This window comes from Canis lupus, chromosome 32 (assembly GCF_011100685.1).
Source record: "Canis lupus familiaris isolate Mischka breed German Shepherd chromosome 32, alternate assembly UU_Cfam_GSD_1.0, whole genome shotgun sequence".
Lineage (NCBI taxonomy): Eukaryota > Metazoa > Chordata > Mammalia > Carnivora > Canidae > Canis > Canis lupus.
The window spans coordinates 3,572,270-3,595,653 of record NC_049253.1 but is presented as its reverse complement, the minus strand read 5'-3'; the positions used below and the strand labels follow the sequence as shown (position 1 = coordinate 3,595,653).

The 23,384-nt window shown below is 34.4% G+C and overlaps 1 long non-coding RNA gene across 2 annotated transcripts in view; it reads left to right on the top strand.

Annotated features, from left to right (window-relative positions):
• LOC111093622 overlaps positions 1–23,384 on the top strand; it is a 67,998-nt gene that overhangs the window by 9,597 nt on the left and 35,017 nt on the right. For both annotated transcript variants that reach the window (XR_005382604.1, XR_005382603.1), the window contains exon 4: positions 881–963. This is a non-coding gene — a long non-coding RNA (uncharacterized LOC111093622). The remainder of the gene's footprint in view (positions 1–880; positions 964–23,384) is intronic.

The following is a 23,384-nucleotide window of genomic DNA, read 5'->3' as shown; positions in this document are numbered from 1 at the left end:
TCCAATATTCAAATATATTTCCTAATGTGACACTATATTTTCTTAAAGATATACTTGTGACCCTTCCCAGTTTTGTAATAATCTATATATATATTCTGTTTATATCCATTAAATAGTTATGCATATCATGTTATTAGAGTAATACCATCAAAGCATTGCAGCCCATCATGAAATTACTAGGGGTAACTCAAAGTCAAAAAGTTTATCTTTCAAAAAAATATTCTGATAACTCTGATCAATGATTTTAATTTTTGAAATTGTAAAGATACTTTCACTCCCTGCATAGTGTCCATTTCCCATTTCAATAATGGTTTTTCGGTTTTCATTTTGTTATGTACTCTCTGGCCATACAACCCATGTCCCTCTTTTCACTTATTTATTTATCATTCATTCATCCATTCATTCACTCATTTATGAGACACACATGGAGAGAGAGGCAGAGAAACAGACAGAGGGAGAAGCAGGCTCCCATGCAGGGAGCATGATGTGAGACTCAATCCCGGGACTCAGGGATCACACCCTGAGCCAAAGGCTCAACCACTGAGCCACTCAAGCGTCCCTCCATGTCCCTCTTAAAGCAGGTTTCTGCCCCATATCCAGAGACAGAACTTACTCTTAAGGATAAGACTTTTTTTCTTTGCTAGTGATTCATGAAAGGACTCAGGATTAAGAGAATTGGATGATGGCATCATACTCCACAAGGGACTATTTCAGATAATTATGTGCTCAATTCAGTCCAATTAAAAAGAAGTATTCTAGAGAGATTTCAGATTCTTCATGTATTTTCTGTTAAAGATTGTTGGTAAATACTGCAAGAGATAGCTTTTTCTCTGTATAATATCAATACCTGTATGAAGAACTGCAACCATTTTACTTCCAGACAAAACTGAAATTGCAAAGAAGCCAAGGACAGAATTGAGAGATTTGCAGAAAGAGGCTGAAGCCATAACTGACTGATCACCGGTAGGCCATCTCTCCAACACGTGGACTCTTTCAGTTAAATATATCAGTTTGCCCTCTATTGATGAACCAGGGTAGTTTTCTGTCATATGTAATCAAAACCACATTAACTTAAATGTGAATGCATGTTTATTAAAAGATAAGGTAAATTTAATATATTTGAAATAGTCTACATTTGCCTGAAAGTAATTCTGCATATATATTATCAGAGGCCCATTCTTCCAAAATCATTTCAAAATACATAAATAATTTGACCCATTGTTAGACTATAAGTGACATTAAAATGAAGCATATTATTGAAAATGTTTTCAGTCTTTCCCAAGGAAAATAGAATGTCTGAATCACTGAGATTTTTTTCTATTGAAGTATAGTTAATATACAATAATAGTTTTAGGTGTGATTCAACATTTATATACATTATAAAATCACAATAAATTTAACATCTGTAACTATACAAAGTCATTATGTTATTGACTATATTCCCTATGCTGTACTTTACATCCATTTATTATTAATTATTATTATTATTATTATCATTATTAATTTATTCTTTTAGAGAGTGAGAGTGAGTGGGGGGATGGGGAGGAGGGACAGAGGGAGAGGGAGAGAAGCAGGCTCTACGCCCAGAGTGGAGCCTGTTGTGGGGCTCAATCTCTTGACCCTGATATCATGACCTGAGATGAAATCAAGTCGGATGCTAAACTGACTGAGCCCCTACATTATTTATTTATAATTTATAACTGGAAATCTTTACCTTTTAATCCCCTTGGCCTATCTCATCCATTCTCCACTTTTGTGTCCTTTGGCAACCATGAGTATGTTCCTTGTATTTTCAAGTCATCTTTGGTTTTATTTTGCTTGTTCACTTGTGTTGATATTCTACATATAACTGAAATCATATTGTATCTGTTCTTTTTCTTATTTCACTTAGCATAATATGCTCTAAGTCTATCCATGTTGTCACATATGGCAAGATTTCATTTATTTTTATGGCTAAGTAATATTCCTGTGTCTTTGTGTGTCAGATCTTTTTAAATTCATCTGTTTGGACACTTGGGTTGCTTCTATCTCTCAATTGTAAGTAATACTTACAATGAACATGGTGGGGGGAATCTATTTGAATAGCACCCAGAAGCAGAATTGTTAGATCTTAATGATAGTTCTATTTTTAATCTTTTGAGCAACCTCCATAGTTTTTTCTCATAGTAGCTGCACCAATTTCCTTTCTCACCAACATTGCACAGGGGTTCTGTTTTATTCACATCCTTGTAAGCATTTGTTGTTTATTATTTGTGATATTAGCTATTACTAGGTTTATTTCTAGAATCTTTATTCCACTGGTCTATGTATCTGTTTTTGTGCTAATAAAAATGTGTTTTGTTTACTATGGCTCTGCAGTACAATTGGAAATGAGAGGGAGTGATACCTCCACCTTTGTTCTTTCTCAAGATTGCTTTGGCTATTCAGGGTCTTTTGTGACTCCGTACAAATTTTAGGGCTATTTGTTCTAATTCTGTGAAAAATGCTATTGGTGTTTTGATAAGTATTGTATTAAATCTGTAAATTACATTAAGAGGTCTGAACATTTTAATAATATTCATTCTTCAAATCCATGAGCGTGATATATCCTTCCATTCATTTGTTTCATATTCAATTTCTTTCATCAATATCTTGTACTTTTCAGGATACAGGTCTTACACATGCTCAGTTAATTGTATTCCTAGGTATTTTATTCTTTTTGATGTAAATGTAAATGGGATTGTCTCCTTTTTAAAAATAATATTCTTTTTTAAATATTTTTTATTTATTTATTGATGAGAGAGAGAGAGAGAGAGAGGCAGAGACACAGGCAGAGGGACAAGCAGGCTCCATGCAGGGAGCCCAACATGGAACTGGATCCCGGGTCTCCTGGATCAGGCCCCGGGGCTGAAGGTGGCGCTAAACCGCTGGACCACTGGGGCTACCCCAGATTGTCTCCTTTTTAATGTATTCTTATTTTTTATTGAAGTATGATTAGCATATAGTGTTGTTCAGGTGTACAGTATAGTTATCTGACAGTTCTATGCATTACTCAGCTCTTAAAATAATAGGACTACTCACTGTCTGTCACCAGACATTCTAGAATGTTGTCAACTATATCACCTATGTTGCCTATTCATCTCCATTATCTATTTATAACTGGAAGTTTCTACTTCTAATCTATTTTTTCTATTTCACCCATTCCACACTTTCTTCCCCTCTGGCAACAACCAGTTTTTTCTCTGTATTTAAGTGTCTGTTTTTTTTTTTTTAATTTTATTTATTCACAAGAGACAGAGAGAGAGGCAGAGACATAGGCAGAGGGAGAAGCAGGCTCCCCACAAGGAGCCAGATGTGGGACTCAATCCCAGATCCCAGGATCACACCCTGAGCCAAAGGCAGACGCTCAACCGCTGAGCTACCCAGGCACCCCGTCTAATTATTTGTTTGTTTATTCCACATATAAGTAAAGCATATGGTATTTATCTTTGTCTGAATTACTTCACTTAGCATAATACCCTCTGGGTTCGTACATGTTTTCACAAATGGCAAGATCTCATTCTTTTTTTATGACCATAATATTCTATACACACATAACATACACATAGCACATCTTTATACACACACCTGTCAATGGACACACGGGATAGTTCTCTATTATATCCCTCCCTTTTTTTGTTTAGTTTTGCTATGACCTTGGTTCCCAAGGTCTCCTTCCCTCCTATACTTTTTGAATATGGGCTTCCCTCACAATTAACTATAGATGTACTGTTCAGCCAGACTTCAGGTCATTTTCAGAGTTAGTTGCTGAGATATAGATGTTATGTCTGTGAGCTCTGCATCCTCCTCCTATTCAATCTTCCTACCTCCTTGAGCAATAAAGTCTGGGGTTGTTTTCTTAATTTCTCTTTCTGCTAGTTTCTTATTAGTGTGCAGAAACACAACTAATTTTTGTTTATTAATTTTATATTCAACTTTACTGAATTCATTTTTTTTAGTTGTAATTGCTTTTGGTGTAATCATTGGGTTTTCTATATAGAGTATCGTGTAACCTGCAAACAGCAACTGTTTTATTTGTCCATTTGGATGACATTTATTTCTATTTCTTGTCTGATTGCAGTGTCTACATCTTTAGTACTATTTTCAGTAAAAGTAGCAGGGATGGGTGTCTTGATCTGGCTCCTGATCTTAGAAAAAACCTCTTAGCTTTTCACCATTGAATATAATGTTAGCTGTGGGCTTATTGTATATGACCTTTATTATGTTAATATATGTTTCTTCTATGCCTATTTCATTGAATATTTATTATAAATGAATGTTGAATTTCGTCAAATGTTTTTTCTGCATCTATTGGCATGATCATATTATTTTAATATATTCTATGAGTTGATTTGTAGATTTTAGCCATCTTTGCATCCCAAGGAGAAAAAAATCCCACTTGATTATAACATATGCTCCTTTTAATGTCTCGTTTTATTCACTTTGTTAATATATTGTGGAGGACTTATGCATCTATTTTCATTGGGAATATTGGCCTTGCACATGTGTGTGTACATGTGTTTATGTGTGATGTCTCTGTTTAGTTTTAGCTAGCCTTGCAAAATGAGTTTGGAGACATTCCTTCTGGGTTTTTTTTTTGGGGGGGGGTTAATTTGAGAAGAATAGGTACATTTTTAAATTTCATTTTATTTAAATTCAATTAATTAACATGTAGCATAGTATTAGTTTCAGAGGTAGAGTTCAGAGATTCATCAGTTACATATGCCACCAGTCCTCATTAGCATCATGTGCCTTCCTAAAGCCTATCACCTAGTTACCCCATCCTCCCCCATCCACCTCCCCTGAGAAAAGTAGGTACTATTTAAATATTTGATAGAATCCATTTGTGAAGCCATCCATCTCGTCCTGGACTTTTGTCTTTTGGGCATTTTTTATTACACGTTCAATTTTATTGCTAGTAATTGGTCTGTTCAGGTTTCCTATTTCTATCTTTAAAAAAAAGATTTTATTTATTCATGAGAGACACAGAGAAGGAGAGTCAGGGACATAGGCAGAGGGACAAGCAGGCTCCATGCAGAGCGCCTGATGTGGAACTCAATCCTGGGACTCCAGGATCACACCCTGAGCTGAAGGCAGGCACCCAACTGCAGAGCCACCCAGGCATCCCATCCTATTTCCTTCTGATTCAGTCTTGAAAGGCTGTATATTTCCATGAATTTATCCATTTCCTTTAGATTGTCCAGTTTGTTAATCTACAATTGCTTATAGCAGTCTCTCATAAACCTTCCTATTTCTGTGATGTTGTTTGTAACTTTGCCTCTTTCATTTCTCATCTTATTTGGGCACTCTCTATTTTTTTATTGATGAGTTTGACTAAAGGCCTATCAATTTCGTTTATCTTTTCAAAGAACCGGTTCTTAGTTTCACTGATCTTTTCTTTTTTGTACTCTGTTACATTTATTTGCACTCTGATCTTATTTCCTTTCTTCTGTAAACTTAGAGCTGTGTTATTCTCCTTTTAGTTCCTTTAGGTTTAAGGTTAGATTGTTTGAGATTTTCCTCGTTTTTTGAAGGCAGCCAGTATTTCTATAAACTTCTTTCTTAGAAATAAATGCTTTTGCTGAATTCATAGATTTTGGAATGTTGTGTCTCCATTCTTGTTTGTCTCAAGGCATTTTTATTATTTTTTTAGCTTTTTTTTAAAGACTTATTTTTATTTATTTATTTATGATAGACATAGAGAGAGAGAGAGAGAGAGAGAGAGAGGCAGAGACGTAGGCAGAGGGAGAAGCAGGCTCCATGCCGGGAGCCCGACGCGGGACTCGATCCCGGGACTCCAGGATCGCACCCTGGGCCAAAGGCAGGCGCGAAACCGCTGAGCCACACAGGTATCCCCTATTTTTAAAAAATTTCCTCTTTGATTTTTTTTTTAATTTTTCATTGGTTATTTGGTAGCATGTTGTTAGCCACCATGTGTTGGTTTTTTTTTTTTTTTTTTTTTTGCCATTTTGTGGTAATTGATTTTCAGTTTCATACCATTATATTTGAAAAAAATACTTGATATGATTTTAGTATTCTTAAGTTTATTGAGACTCCTCTTTTGGCCTAATATGTAACCTATCCTAGAGAACGTTTCGTGTGTACTTGACAAGAATGTATTCTTTTTTGGATGGTATGTTCTGTATGTATCAATAAGTCCATCTGGTCTACACATTTTTTTAAAAGATTTATTTATTGATGAGAGAGACAGACTGAGAGAGAGAGAGGCACAGACATAGGCACAGGGAGAAATAGGCTCCATGCAGGGAGCCCAGTGCAGAAACTCGATCCTGGGACTCCAGGATCATGCCCTGGGCCCAAGGCAGGTGCTAAACTGCTGAGCCACCCAGGGATCCCCCGTCTAGACATTTTTTTTTTAATTTTTTTAATTTTTTATTTATTTATGATAGTCACAGAGAGAGAGAGAGAGGCAGAGACACAGGCAGAGGGAGAAGCAGGCTCCATGCACCGGGAGCCTGACGTGGGATTCGATCCCGGGTCTCCAGGATCGCGCCCTGGGCCAAAGGCAGGCGCTAAACCACTGCGCCACCCAGGGATCCCACCGTCTAGACATTTTTTAAGACCAATGTTTCCTTATTGATTTTCTGTCTGGATGATATATTTATTAATGTAAGGGCTGTTAATGTCACCTATTATTGTATTACTGTCAATTTCTTCATTTATGTCTGTTTATGCTTTCTATATCTATATCTATATATATAATATATATATATATTCCTATATTGAGCACGTAAATATTTACAATTGTTACATCGTATTGTTGGATTCATCCCTTTATCTTATGCAATGGTGTAATTTATCTCCTGTTTCAGTCTTTGTGTTGAAGTTTACTATGGTGCCACAGCTTTCCTTTTGATATTATTTATATAGATTATCTTTTCCCTGCTTTCATTTTTAGTCTCTATGAGTCCTTACTATTGAAGTGAATCTCTTGTAGGCAGCCAAGGGTGGGTCTTTCTTTTTTCTTTCCATGTAGTCACCGATGTCTTTTGAAAGAAGCAATCAGACCATTTACATTTAAAGTAATTTTGAAAATCATGTGTTTATTGCCATCTTGTTAATTGTTTTCTAATTGTTCTTTGTTCTTTTCTTGCTCTCTTCCCTTGTTACCTAATGACTTATTTTTATTGAAATATAATTAACATGCAGTGTTATTAGTTTTAAGTGTACAATGTGATACAACAATTCTATACATTACAGTGCTCACAATGATAAGCATAACCAACATCTGGCACCAAACTATGTTTCTTTTTATCTCTGTGACTTATTTTGTAACTAGAAGTTTGTATTTCTTAATCTCCTTTATCCATTTCACCCATCCTTCCCCACAACCTCCTTCTGGCAAATACAATATTTTTTTTCTCTGTATTAAAGAATCTGGCTTTTGTTTGTTTTGTGCTCTTTATTCCATATATAAGTGAAATCATATGAAACTTGTGTTTCTCTTATTTCACTTACTGTTATATCCTCTGAGCCCATTGATGTTATTGAAAATGTCAATATTTCATTTTTTAAAAGATTTTATTCATTTATTCATGACAGATATATAGAGAGAGAATGGCAGAGACATAGGCAGAAGGAGAAGCAGGCTCCATGCAGGGAACCCAACGTGAGACTCGATTCCGGGTCTCCAGGATCACACCCTGGACTGAAGGCGGCGCTAAACCGCCGGGCCACCGGGGCTGCCCGCAAGATTTCATTCTTTATGTCTAATATTTCAGTGTTTCATGTGTCTGTTGGACATCTTCATGTTTTCTTTAGAAAAAAAGTCTATTCAATTCCTCTGTTTTTAATTGGATTATATGTGGGGTTTTGGGTGTAGTTATATAAGTTCTTTGTATATTTTGAGTTAATCCCTTTTTGCATATATATTATTTGCAAGTATCTTCTCTATTCTCAGTAGGCTGCATTTTTGTTTTGTTGATGGTTTCCTTTGCTGTACAAAAGCTTTATATTTTGGTGTAGTTGCTATACTTTTTTTTTTTTTTTTCCATCCATTTCTCTTGCCTGTAGAAACAGATCTAGGAAGAATTTGCTAAGACAGATGTCAAAGAAATTACTATGTATTCTTTTAGGGATTGTATCATTTCAGGCTTCACATTAGGTGAGATGTACATTAGGTGCATTTTAAGTTTATTTTTGTGTTGGTGTTAGAAAGCAGTCTGGTTTCATTATTTTGTAATAATGAAATTTTCCTAACACCATTTGTTGAAAAGACTATCTTTTCCTTAAGGAATATTCTTGCCTCTTTTGCATAGATTAATTTATTTATTTCTGGGTTTTCTATTCTATTCTATTGACCTATGTGTCTATTTTTGTTCCTGTACCATACTCTTAATTACTACAGCTTTGTAGTATAATTTGGAAGCTGGGGAATTGTGATGCATTCAACTTTGTTATTCATTCTCAAGATTGCTTTGGCTATTTGAAATCTTTTGAATTTCTACACAACTTACAGCATTATTTATCCTAGTTCTGTGAAAAATACTATTGGCATTTTGATAGAGGTTACATGAAATTCATAGATTGGATAACATGGACATTTTAACAATATTAATTCTTCCAATTCACACACATGGGATTTATTTGTGTTGTTGTCAATATCTTTCATCAATGTTTTACAGTTATTAGAATGTACATCTTTCACTTCTTTGGTTAAATTATTTCTGGGCATTTTTGTAGATTGCACAATTATAAATGGAATTATTTTTAAAAATTTCTTTGTTATCGGTATATAGAAATGCAACTAATTTATGTATATTGATTTTATATCCTGCACTTTACTGACTTTATTTATCAGTTCTATTTTGGTGGAGTCTTTAGGGCTTTCTATATGTAGTATCCATGTCCTCTGCAAAGAGTGACACTTTCACTTCTATCTTACCAATTTGGCTGACTTTTCTTTCTTTATCTTCCTTTTTTTTTTTCTTCTTTTTCTTTTTCTTTTTCTTTTTTGCATGGTAGGTTGTGATTGCTGCAGCCAGGACTTCCAGGACTATGTTGAATAAAAGTGGCAAAAGCGGACATCCTTATCTGGTTCCTCAACTTAGAGGAAAAGCTCTCACTTTTTCACAGTGGAGTATGATGTTAACTCTGGACTTTTCATATGTGGCCTTTATTATGTTGAAGTATGTTCCATCTAAACCTACTTTGTTTAGAGTTTTTATCATGAATGGATTTGTTTGTCAAATGCTCTTCCTTGTATATAGAAATGATCCTATAGTTTTTATCTTTTGTTAATGAGATGTTTCACATTGATTTGCAAATATTGAACCACTATTGCAACCCTGGGATAAATCCTACTTGATCATGGTGAATGATTTTTTGAAAATGTATTGTTGAATTAAGTTTGCTAATATTTGACTGAGAATTTATGCAGGTATGTTCAGAGATATTGGCCTGTATTTTAGGGGGAGAGGTGTTTGTTTTTGCAGTTTTACTATCTGGTTTTGATATCAGGGTAATGTTGGTCTCTTAGAATGAATTTGGAAGTCTTCCTCATTTTCTAATCTTTTTTTGTTTAGTACAATTCACCTGTGAAGTCATCTTTGGTCCTGGACTTTAGTTTGTTGAGTGAGAGTTTTTGGGTTACTGATTCATTTTCATTGTTGGTGATCAATGAGTTCAAATTTTCTATTTCTTTATGATCCAGTTTTAAAAGGTTATAAGTTTTTAGGAATTTATTTCTTGTAGTTCGTCCATTTTTTGGCATATAAATTTTTCATAATATTCTCTTATAATCCTTTGTATTTCTGTGGGATTGTGGTTTCTCCTTCATTTCTAATTTTTCTTGAGTGTTCTGTGTTTTTATCATAATGAATTGGGCTAAAGGTTTACCAATATGTTTATTTTTTCAAAGAACCGGCTCCCAGATTAATTGATCTTTTGTATTTTTTTAGTCTCTATTTGTATTCTCATCTTTATTATGTCTTTCTTTCTAAAGCTTTAAACTTTTTTTTGGCTCCTTTAGGTGTAAGGTTATTTTTAGTCTAATTATTTTTAGACTTTTAAAAAGTATTTTATTTATTTGAGAGAGAGAGAGCACACTATTTTAACTTTAAATTATATATTGTGATATTAATATTGCTATCCCAGTGATTTTTGTTTCCCTTTGTTTGCATGGTAGATGCTTTTCATCCCTTTACTGTCAATATGCATAAGTTTTTAGGTCTGAATGAGTCCTTTGTAAGTAGCATATAGGTGGTTCTTGCTTTCTTTATCAATTCAGTCACATTATGTCTTTTGATTGGAGCATTTAGTCCATTTACATTTAAGGTAATTATTGATGGATATGCATTCGTTGCCTTTTTTACTGCTTGTTTTCTGTTTTTTTTTTTTTTTCTTTTAGTTTGTTTCTGTTTTGGGGGGGTTGTTTGTTTTGTAGTTCTTCTCTATTCCTTTCTTCTTTCTCTCTTCGTGGTTTGATTGCCTTGTTGGGTGTTATGCTTGGATTCCTTTCTGTGTGCACCTCTCTTATAGATTTGTAGTTAACATTAAGTTCATTTATAACATCTTCTGCATATAGTAATCTATATGAAGTTGTTAGTCATTTATGTTTGAACTCATTTTAAATGCACTAAGATTTTACCCCCACCCACACAGTACATTTATGTTTATGTCTTATTTTACATACTTTCATTTTGTGAGTCCCTGGACTATGTTTGTAGATATTCTTGATTTTGCTACTTTTGTGTTTTAACTTCTATAATATTTTGATTAGTTTGCTATCTTTATTATACATTTGCATTTACCTGTGAAATTTTTTCTTTGATAATTTTATTACTTCTAACTGTGACTTTTTTTCCCACTTAATGAATTCCCTTTAATATTTCTTGAAAGGGTAGTATAGTCGTGATAAACTCCTCTAACTTTCTGGAAAATTCTTTATCTCACATTCTATTCTGAACAATAACTTTGCTATGTAGAATATTCTTGGTTGCAGGTTTTTTGTTTTGTTTTTCCTTTCAGATATCATGCCACTCTCTTCTAGTCTACAAAGCTTCTGCTGACAAATCAGCAGATACTTTATGGAGTTGTCCTTGTATTTAACTGCAACTGCTTTTAAAATTATTTATTTATTACTATATGCTGTCATTTTAATTAGTATGTGTCTTGGTGTGGACATCCTTGGGTCCATCTTGTTAGGGACTCTCTGTACTTTCTGGATCTGTATGTCTGTTTTCTTTCCTAGAATAGGGAAGTTTTCCACTATTTCTTCAAATAAGTCTTCTGTCTCCTCCTCTCTTCAGGGATCTCTATGTCACAAATTGTATTGTGCTTGATGATGTCACTGAGTTCCCTTAACCTATTTTCATTTTTATTTTGTTTTTTGCTATTTACTTGGTTGCTTTCCATTACCCTGTCTTCCAGATCACCCATGAGTTCTTTTATATCTTCTAATCTGCTGTTGATTCCCTCTAGTGTACTTTTTGTCATTAAGTTCTTTTTTTTTTTTTGAAGTTTCTTTTCTTTTTCTTTTTTTTTTAATTTTTATTTATTTATGATAGTCAGAGAGAGAGAGAGAGAGAGAGAGAGAGGCAGAGACACAGGCAGAGGGAGAAGCAGGCTCCATGCACCGGGAGCCCGACATGGGATTCGATCCCGGGTCTCCAGGATCGCGCCCTGGGCCAAAGGCAGGCGCCAAACCGCTGCGCCACCCAGGGATCCCTGTCATTAAGTTCTTAATCTGTTTTTTGACATTTGTCTCTGTTGAAGGCCTCTCTGAAATCTGCCCTCTTCTCAAGTCCAGCGACTATTGTTTTGAATTCCTAAGCATGTTGTTTATCGCTGTTTTGTTTAATTTAATTATTTTTCTGTGATTTTTTTCTTATTCTTTTTTTCTTATTCATTCTTTCATTTTTCATAATCCTCTGTCTCCTCATTTTGTCCAATTCTCTGTTTCTTTTCTTCTGTTTTTGTTTCTATGTATTACGAAGGTCAGTTATGTCTCCTGTGCTTGAAAGTAGTGGCCTTTTGAAGAAGAAGTCCTGTGGTGCCCTGTAGCACGATGTGCCCTGGTCATCAGAATCAGGTACTTAGTGGTGTCTAGCGCATAGTGCTAGCAAGATAGATAGAGGGTGTTTGTCCTGGTTCCCACAACTGTCTGGCTATCAAAGCTGGGGGAACATAAAAGAGATAGTACTCACCAGCACTTTTGTTCTTGAAAAGTCTCCTGAAGATCACTGTACCTCCAATACACTTTCTGAGATTAGTAAATAAATACTCCTTCAGGTATATCCCAGGCCCTTTCCAAACTGTAGCTTTCTTATCACCCTTTGGGTCTCCTAAAGCTAAGCCTACTGAGTTTTGAAGTACCTGAAGCTACCCCTTCCGGATTTTAAAAGCTTTTAAAATTAATCCCTACTGGTTTTCAAAGCCAAATATTAGGGGGCCTTATTTTTTCAGTGTGGGTCACTAATGCCAGGAGTGCTTAGTGTAAGGTCTGATTCTCTTACTTCTCTGTGCTTGTGATGTTGTTCCATTTGTGGTTAGTCTCACCAGAGGTTTGGTCCTCAGATGCCTCTCTGCCCTTGCTACCTATATGGGTTTACCTTATTTGGAGCTCTCTGTGCTTTGTGGACATAAATGTCCATTTTTCTTATCCAGGTTAATAAAATTTTCAGCTATTATTTCTTTAACTACTTTTCTACTGTCTTTTCTCTCTCCTATTTCTGGGATCCAGATAATACAATTGTGTTCCAGAGATCCCTAAAACCATCCATACATTTAATTCTTTTTTGTTTTTGCTCTTCAACTTGGACAATTTCCGTACCCTCTCTCCCAGATTGCCAATCTATTTTATTACATCATCTAATCTTGTATTCATTCTCTCTAGTGTATTTTTCATTTACTGTATTCTTTTGGTTCTTTTTAAGATTTTCTATTTTTTTGTTGAAGTTCTCACTGTATTCATCTATTCTTTGGAGTTTGATGAGTATCTTTATCATCATTTGTTGTACTTTACCTGGTAGATTATTTTTTAGATTTTTTTTTCTTTCATTTAGAACTTATCTCCTCATTTTGCTTGGTTCTTTATGTTTATTCTTATGTATTGGGAGGATTAGTTACACCTTCTGGACTTTAAAGAGTAGTTTTATGCAGAAAATGTTCTATGGGACCCAGAAATACAATACTCTTGGTTATTAGAACCAGGTGCTCCAGGGGTTGTCCCCATCTGTGTCATGCATGGATTTCCCTGTTATAACTACACCATGACTGCAGTGGGCACACTGGTAGGTAGAGCTAAACCCATGTTTGTCTGTCTAGGATTCCTGGCCACAACTGCTGCTGGTGTACTGGTAAGTAGAGTTGGCCACCAGTTTAGCAGTCTGAGAGGCCTAGCTATGGGCATGCTAGTGGGTGGGGCTACCCCTGTTGTGGCTGGCTGTGAGGCCCAGGCAGGGCTATTAACCGGTGTGCTATTCCTGTCCATGTCTGCCCAATGGATGTAATGGGGCAGGAGCTGCTTTAGAGGGGTCCCTTCTGGGGTGGACAGGTTGGGTCTGCAGGGAAATGCTAGGATATGGTGTGGTGCTAGCAAGACAGATGGGAAAGCAGTCTCAGTTCTTATACCCTCCTAGCTTTCCTGGATTTAATCCCTGCTCATTTTCAAAGCCAGATGTTATGAGATTGTAGAAATATGGACAATACTGACTCCATCTTTGTCCCTACATCCTCTTCATGTTCATATAATAATCTCCCTTGGAGATATGAGTTCTGAGCCAATTGGAGGCTAATGTATGCCCTGTCTAGACAACAAGCAGGCTTGTTGTGATCTTCTCTAAAGTTGTTAAGATAACTAGTAGAGATAAAACATAGTTTCTTCTCCACCTTCCCTTCTGGCACACAGGTGGAACTGTGAGATCCCATAAATGTTAAATCCTTTGTCTTCACTACAAAGACTCTGCAAATTCCCTTTCTTTATAAAATATGAGAATTAAGGTACAGAGTTTTGGAAAATGGCTGCACATCCCTCGACTATCATCCCTCAGATTATCCCTGTAGATAGGTTACCCTGAATAAAGCTATGCAAATGGTATAAAGTGGCTTGCTTCATTTCTTAGTCTCAAAGTGTCTTCTCAGTTTGGAAGATACTTTTGCCCCCTGCACCTCCCATCTACCTTCTAACATGGGATGATCTTGTCTTTCCAATGCAAGTACCCTAGGAGGGGATTCCCTGATCCAGGGCTTGAACCCCTCATTTTTCAGGAAAGGCCTCTGTGCCTGTGATAATCCTTCTGTTTGTGGGGCACAAGGCCACATTATGGGGCCTAACAAGACCCTCTCTCTGCATTTCCTACTCCTCTCTATATGGCTTCTTCTTTATATGTTTAGATGTAAAAGAATTGGTCTGCTAGTCTTCAGGTAGTTCTCAGACAGTTGTGCTATAAGTAATTATTGCCTTGGTGTGTGCAGGGGAGGAGGTAATCTCAGGATCCTCCTACTCTGTAATCCTCCTACTCTGTAATCCCCATTATCTTCTGGGATTTTTTTTCTAGTTATAGGTTAAATATAGCCAATGTGTAACTTAATGGTTTCTCAAATACAACATGAAAATGCTGGACATTTTGTAATCAGATTTCATCTAGAATTTAATAATTTCTCATAAAATTCTCTACAGTTTTTAGATATTACACATTTTAGACTGTTTTTATAAAAGTGATTAAAAAATAAATGTTGCCTTAAAGCAGTTCTAACACTGTGGTAAATCCAAACCACACAGGATCTTTCCTCTTACATTATTTTAGTGTTAATACTGAACTCCTTGGCAACACATGCTCATAAGCAAAGGTAAAAGGAACAGAAGCAGGAAATTGACTTTACTAGCTATATGACTGATATGTACCTAAAGGCAGAAATGCAGTTTCAAATCAAAGTTAATGCTCAGGGACAAACTAGGAATTTTGCTTAAGATATTTTCTTGAAAAAAAAAAAAATCGGCAGCCCGGGTAGCTCAGCGGTTTAACGTGCCTTCAGTCCAGGGTGTGATCCTGGAGACCCGGGATCGAGTCCCATGTCGGGCTCCCTGCATGGAGCCTGCTTCTCCCTCTGCCTATATCTCTGCCTCTTTCTCCCTCTCTATGTGTGTCTCTCATGAATAAATAAATGAAATCTTAAAAAAAGAAATCCCTGTGGCTCCTAGCTAGCTCAGTCAATAGAGCATGTGACTCTAAATCTCAGGATTGTGAGTTTGAGCCCTACAATGGGTGCAGAGATTACTTAAAAATAAAATCTTAAAAAAAAAAAATCCCTGAAATCTTATTAGTGTTTTACTATGAACTATCAAAATGTAATCAAATAAGGTTGAAGACTATTCAGAGTAGATTCAAGCTAAGTTAACTTGGTTTATGAAGCAAGTACAATTTGTGTTTTTAAAATTTGAAAATAACTCTAAGGTATTCATTTTTTAGTGTTCTTTTCGAAGTGGTACTAACTGCTATTTCTGTATTTAGTTGTAGAAAACACTGTATTTTGATTTATTCATTTATTTTATATATTCCCCATTGAGGTCTCTGAAATTTAAAGCTTTTACATTTTACACTATTTTAGTTAGCTTAGATACAAAAATTATAAAATTACATAAAATTATGAGAACACTGTTTTTTGTATTTATCATGTAAATAGTATGGATAATAGTTCTCCATTGCTTTTAAATTCATCCTTAATTACTTATTTAAAAGTTTAATTAGTATTAGCATTTTATTTTGTTAAATGTACTGTCCAATTGCTTAATTGATTGAAAATATATCCTTGGTAAAGCAAAAGTTGAAAAATAAGGTCAATATAATAGAAAATTCCTGTGAGTTCAGTAGACATATGCTCTAGCTTAAAATGAAGAGGATTTATGGTGTTGAAAATTTTAAGTAGCAAGGGACTTCAGTTAACTGGAAACTTCCATTAACCAGAGTACAGGTTAAATAAGAGTATTATAAATATTTATATTCAATAGTGCAACTAGTGCCTTCTAATTAAATGTTTTATGATAGAAATATTCTCTACATCGTTCAATATGTTAGCTACTAGCCAAATGTGGTTATTGAGCACTTGAAATATAAATACTGTGGCTGAAGAAATGAACTTCAGGTTTTATTTAACTTGTAAATAAAATTGCATTTTGAGATAACCGTATACAAACATGGAATTGTAAGAAATATGGATATCATATTTATCTTTTACCCACTTTCTCCCAATAATCACATATGCAAAGTAATATTACAAAGAGAATGCTGACTTTGATACAGTCAAGATACTGAATATTCCATCACCAAAATATCGCTCTTATTGTCCTTTAACCATTAATCCAATAAATGGAATCTGAGTTGTTTGGAGGTTATGGATATTCCTAATGAAACTGCTATAAATGTTTGAATACATTCCATTTTTGTTTTTCTGGAATAAATGCCAGTTGTTCAGTTCCCAGTTCTTATTATGTATGCCTTAGGATTTGTTTGTGATGTGTTTGCATGGTTCTGGTATTAGGGAATGTAATTAAAAGGATCAGAATGCATCCCTTCATCTTCAATATTTGGAAGAGACTGTGTAAAATTGCTATTAATTACTTTGGATATAAGATTCTTCAATTTTTTTCTATCTCACCTTACTTGACTAACATACTTTGGGTTTTTTAGAAATTATTCCATTCTCTATGTTGTCTATTTTTAAGGTAAGGTTCATAGTATTCATTTATGTCTTTTTATATCTGCAGGATCTATAGTGTTGCTTGTTCTTTTATTCCTGAAATTGGAGATTGGTATCTTATGAATATTTTTTATAATCTTGCTAATGGTTTATCAGCTTTGATTTTTTTGAAAAGTTTTATCATATCTTTATTTTCAAATTCACTGATTTATGCTCTGTTTCTTTAATAATTATTTCCCTCCTGCTTTTTTTTAATTCCCCCCCCCCTTTTTTTTTTGTATTCCTGGTGAGGAACTCACATTTATTTTTAGGAACTTGCTTCTTTTCCAGTTTGATAGCAGACATTTTCTAAGTACTTCTTTTACCTATATATGTATATTTGATATATTTTTAATTTTCATTCAGTTTCATGCATTTTTAATTTTTGAGATGTCCTATTTGACACATGGGTTATTTAAAAGTGTGTTCTGTACTTTCATGTATTTAGACATTTTCTTGTTTTATTTCAATTACTGACTTTTCAGTTCACATAATAGATGAATATAAATCATATCTTAAAATATGTAGAAAAAGCATTTGACAAAATTCAGCATTTACTTATGGTGATAAAACTCACAGCAGTCAGTATATAGGGAACATGCTTCCTAATAAAGGCCATATATGACAAACTCACAGCTAACATCATACTCAATGGTGAAAAACTGAAATTATTTACTCTAATTTCAATAATATGAAAAAGATGTCCACTATCAACACTTCACATAGTATTAGAAGCCCTAGGGGATCCCTGGGTGGCTCAGTGGTTTGGTGCCTGCCTTTGGCCTAGGTCGCGATCCTGGAGTCCCGGGATCAAGTCCCACGTTGGGCTCCCGGCATGGAGCCTGCTTCTGCCTCTGCCTGTGTCTTTGCTTCTCTCTCTCTCTCTCTCTCTCTGTATGTCTATCATAACTAAATAAATAAATCTTAAAAAAAAGAAGCCCTAGCCCAGAGCAAGAAAGATAAATAAATTATAAAGGAAATTGGAAAGGAAAAAGTAAAACTGTCATTATTTATAGATAACCTAATATGATATATAGAAAACCACTAAACTCCACCAAAAACTATTAGAATAAAAAATTCACTAATGTTGCTGGATACAAGATTGATATACAGATATTTATTACATTTCTGCACAGTGGTAACAAACTATCAGTGAAAGAAATTAAAGCAAAGCAATTCTATTTACCATTGCATCAAAAAAAAAAGATACCTAGGAATAAATTTAAACAAAAAGATGAAATACCTATACTCGGAAAACTGAGACATTAAGAAATTGAAGGTGAAACAAACAAATGGAAAAATATACTATGCACATGAATTGGAAAAATATTGCTAAAATGCCCATACTACCCAATGTAATCTATAAATTTAACGCAATACTTACCAAAATACCAATAGAATTTTTCACAGAAATTAAATAAAACTAAAATTTGCATCCAACCATTAAAGGCTTTGAATTACCAAATCAATTTTTAAAGATTTTTATTTATTTATTAGACAGAGAATGGGGTGGAGGGCACAGAGGGAGGGTATCTCAAGCAGACTTTGAACTAAGTGTGGAGCCTGAGGTGAGGCTCAATCTCTCAACCCTAAGATCACAACCTGAGCCAAAACCAAGAGTTGGGTGCCCCTCAAAGTAATCTAGAGAAAGAAAAAAAAAAAACTGGAGGCATCATGCTTCCTGAGTTCACACTATATACTACAAGGCTACAGTTACCATAACAAAATAATACTGGCACAGAAAAAGATAAATAGATCAATGGAACAGATAGCCCAGATATAAATCCACGCTTACATGGTCAATCTACAACAAAGAATGCAAGAACATCCAATGGGGGAAAGGACAGTCTCTTCAATAAATGGTTTTGGGAAAACTGGACCACTTTTTTACACCAGGTAAAAAATTGAACTCAAGTTGTGTTAAAGACCTACATACAAAACCTGAACTCATAAAACTAGATGAAAATACAGGCAGTAACTTGTCATCAGTCTTATATATTATCTTTAAATATATATATATATCCTCAGGCAAGGGCAACAAAGCAAAAGTAAGCAAAAGCTTTACACAAGAAAAGAAACCATAGAAATAAAAAGGTAATCTACTATATGAGAGAAGATACTTGAAATAATGTATCTAATAAGGGACTGATATCCAAAATATATAAAGAACTCATACAGCTCAACAACAGCAATCCACTTAGTAAATGGGAAGAAGACCTGAATATGCATTCTTTTTTCCAAAGTCTTACAGATGCCAACAGATATATATAAGATCACTATCAGGGAAGTCCAAATAAAACCACAATGAGATAACACTTCACAGCTGTTTTAATGGCTATTAACAAAGAAGTAACAAGGGTTGACAAGGATGTGGAGAAAAGAGAACCTTCACTGCTAGTGAAAATGTCGATTAATGCAGCCACTATGGAAAACAGCATCAAAGTTTCTCTATTTCTTCTTTAGATACTCTTTTTTTTTTGTTATGATTGTTTTATGCATTGCTGTGGGTAAACATTACATTTCATCTTGAGTAATTAATAGTATTTTTTATGTATGTATGTCTTCATAGCACATAGAAATAAAAAAAATCTCGGGCACCTGTGGCTCAGTTGAACCAAAAGCATCTGCCTTCAGCTCAGGTCATGATCTCAAGGTCCTGGGATGAAGCCCCATGTTAGACTCCCTGCTCAACAGGGAATCTGCTTCTCCCTCTACCTATCCCCACCAGTCATGCATGTTCTTTCTCTCTCCTATAAAATCTTAAAATACCCACCATTTGCTTCGACGTGGATGGAACTGGAGGGTATTATGCTGAGTGAAATAAGTCAATCGGAGAAGGACAAACAGTGTATGTTCTCATTCATTTGGGGAATATAAATAATAGTGAAAGGGAATATAAGGGAAGGGAGAAGAAATGTGTGGGAAATATCAGAAAGGGAGACAGAACATAAAGACTCCTAACTCTGGGAAACGAACTAGGGGTGGTGGAAGGGGAGGAGGGCGGGGGGTGGGGGTGACTGGGTGACGGGCACTGAGGGGGGCACTTGACGGGATGAGCACTGGGTGTTATTCTATATGTTGGCAAATTGAACACCAATAAAAAGTAAATTTATAAAAAAAAAAAAACAAAAAAAAAAGAAACCAAAAAAAAAAAATCTATAGATATGAGTGCTCATATGTGAAAAACATCTGTAAAGACAGAAAATAGTAACGCAAAAGTAGAAAAATTTTAAAATTGCATATCTGTAGCAGATGCAAAATTTTGTTGTACTAATCTTGTAATCTTTTTTATAGTTTGAAAATATTTCAAGTAGAGTTTAATATTTAAGCATTGAATTAGGCATTTTAGTGATAAACTCAGTGCTTCATTATTCAAAATATTTCTAAGTTAATTAGAATACAGAAAATAAATGAATTTTCACTTCTCTTTTTTCAGTTATATTCTTTATGAGATAATGTTTAGATACACCTTTTTTTGGTGACTGAGTTATGTTATTTAGCTTCCTAATTCATAACCATGAATTCTTAAAAATTTATATATATTCATTTTAGAGCACTAATGGGAGGGGCAAATGGAAAGGCAGAGAGAATGTCGAGCTGACTCTGTGCTGAGTGCAAAGCTCAAAGTGGGTCTTGATCTCAGGACCCTGAGTTCACAACCTGAGCCAAAACCAAGAATCAGATGATGCTTAACCAACCAACTACACCTCTCCAACCATAAAATTCTTATTTAGCCTTTTATTCCCTAAATTTTTTATAAAGAAATACTTTATATTTCACATTAAAGCTGTCTAATCAGCAATAATATGCTATATGCAATGCAGAAAATATATTTTTCCTTTATTGTATTTAAAGTACACCCTATGGAACAGTGTAGCATTTAACAGAGACAGGACTCCTGTTTAAGGTAACTAAATTATTTGTGTCACTTTAGAGTAAAATATCATGTTATTTCCTTGTATATACATTTGGAGGGATATCAAATTAGGTTATAATTTTAATGCAAAACTGTTTTATTGTCTTGAATTATATTTAAATACAGAAATATGTTACTTATATTTTCATGACAATTAAAAGAATTGTATCATTTGACTGTTGAGCACATAGCCCTGTATTTTTACTCTTTTCATCCCTCATAGTATATACCTGAAGAATATAGATAAAGAAGTCTTTGTTTTGAGACTGGTTGGAACTTGATTTTTTCCTTCGATATTGACTCTAGTTAATATCATCAATAAAGCAGTCATTTAATATAAAAAATGAAAATTGATAAATATATGAAAATGAGTAAAATTCCAGTGGTTTTTCATTTTCAATTACATATAATAATATCCTAATTAGATTTCAACATATCTACTGTTCTGGTCTTATATATGTTTATAAAGTATTATAAGCTCTAACACTATATAAAATCAATGTTAAAAACTTCCATTGAGGATTCACTTCAACTGACTAAAATAATCCTAATAGTCTAGAAGTATGCCCCTAATTTGCTTTATTTTTTTTCCTAATTTGCTTTATTTAGAAATTCTGAGAATATTTGTATTCTGGCACTTAAGGTATCCTTTTTTTTTTTAATTTATTTTTTATTGGTGTTCAATTTACTAACATACAGAATAACACCCAGTGCCCGTCACCCATTCACTCCCACCCCCCGCCCTCCTCCCCTTCTACCACCCCTAGTTCGTTTCCCAAACTTAAGGTATCCTTATATTGGATTGAGACCAATATATGGAATGTTTTAAGCTTATGTGGACATAAAAGTATTATAATTTGTAGAACATAATTTCTCTGCTAAAAAATATGTATGTTTTGAACTTACAGTGTTTTATTTCTTTAAATTTCAAAAAGAGAAAGTTTCTTACTGCATAAGAGCTCTTCAAACTGTTGGCTTAGTGTAAAAATTTTAGGATAATATAAGATTACATACTGAATTATCATAAAATTAATTTTTAGTCTTGGTACATTACCATTTATTAGTATTATGATCCTTGTTAAAAATTCTTTGAGCTGTAGGTACATAAAAAGGTTAGTAACACTTTTTATGGTTATTGTAAAGATTGAACAAGATTATTTAATAAGGAATTATAGATATCACAACATGTTATTATAGAAATAAAAACTGTATTTCCAAAGCATTGATAGAGGTTAAAGTGCAAGATGTAGAAAATACTAGAAATTCTTTTTTTTTTTTTTTTTTTTATGATAGGCACACAGTGAGAGAGAGAGAGAGGCAGAGACACAGGCAGAGGGAGAAGCAGGCTCCATGCACCGGGAGCCCGACGTGGGACCCGATCCCGGGTCTCCAGGATCGCTCCCTGGGCCAAAGGCAGGCGCTAAACCGCTGCGCCACCCAGGGATCCCAAAAATACTAGAAATTCAAAGGCTGTAGAGCACAAAGACAATAGGATAGGATTCATTTTTGATGGATAATCATCTGGTAACAAAAGTTTGTTTTTCAGATAAATATAAATAACTTCTTATCTTTGAATTTCCAATATGATTTTTTTCATTTGATAGTTAATAGCACAGCCTGGAAAGTCAGAATGTGGTTTAATTCTGTGTGAGCTTGAGCAAGTTAAAGTTTCTCAAGTTCTATTTTCTAATAAAATTGAAAATAACCATATATTCTTATTGTGTTGTAATAAATTTTTAATCGTATATAATACATGTAAACACCATAGATAGGTATCTTGAACAAGGGGGTGCCCAAAAGATATTACTTAGCATTACTAAGTATTATAAATAACTTAAAACTCTTCTACTGAAGAGAAACTTTTTCAAATTGCTTCATCTTTATTTTTTTAAAGATTTTATTTATTTTTTCATGAGAGACACAGAGAGATGCAGAGAGAGAGGCAGAGACACAAAGGGAGAAGCAGGCTCCATGAAGGGAACCTGATGTGGGACTCAATCTCAGGCCTCCAGGATCATGCCCTGGGCTGACCGCGGTGCTAAATCACTGAGCCACTCAGGCTGCCCATAAATTGCTTAATCTTTCCTTGAATTACTTAGGGGCCTGCTATACCTTAATAACACCTTTTAATTGAACTATTTGTCAGTTTCATGCAAACCTATAGTTCTGGTTTGCTTAACCTCTCTTTTACTATCAAAAGTGTTTCATTTGAACTATATAAGGACACCTTGTCACTTGCATGAATGATCTTTGCATGAATGATCTTTTCCTTTTAAACTCTCCCATTGATTGAACCTGAATATTGCTTTGAACATATCACAGTCACCCTAACACAAAGGTGACTATTTCCATTAATATTTCCTCAAGTACTTTTGTGAAACTTTTTTTCTGGGCTGTATTTCCAATAGAATTGTGGTGTCACAGTGTATAAATTCAAGAACATTATACTGAATTATCTTCCATGACAGTTGTATTGGTCTAAACTCAGCAGCATGCATTTTCATGTAATCCACAACCTTTTCAGCAATTGCATTGACAGTTTTTTAGTGTTTGTAAATATATGAATAAATCAACTCCTACTTGTTAGCCTTCTGTATTTTCTTTGCTTCAAATTATCTGTTTATGGGAGGTACTTTTTGACATCACATCTATCTATACATAAATTTTATGCATATTAACATACTTTTATAAACACATATATGTTTAAAAATGTTGACTGAATTATATGAGTCTGCTGTGTATTTTGTTGAGG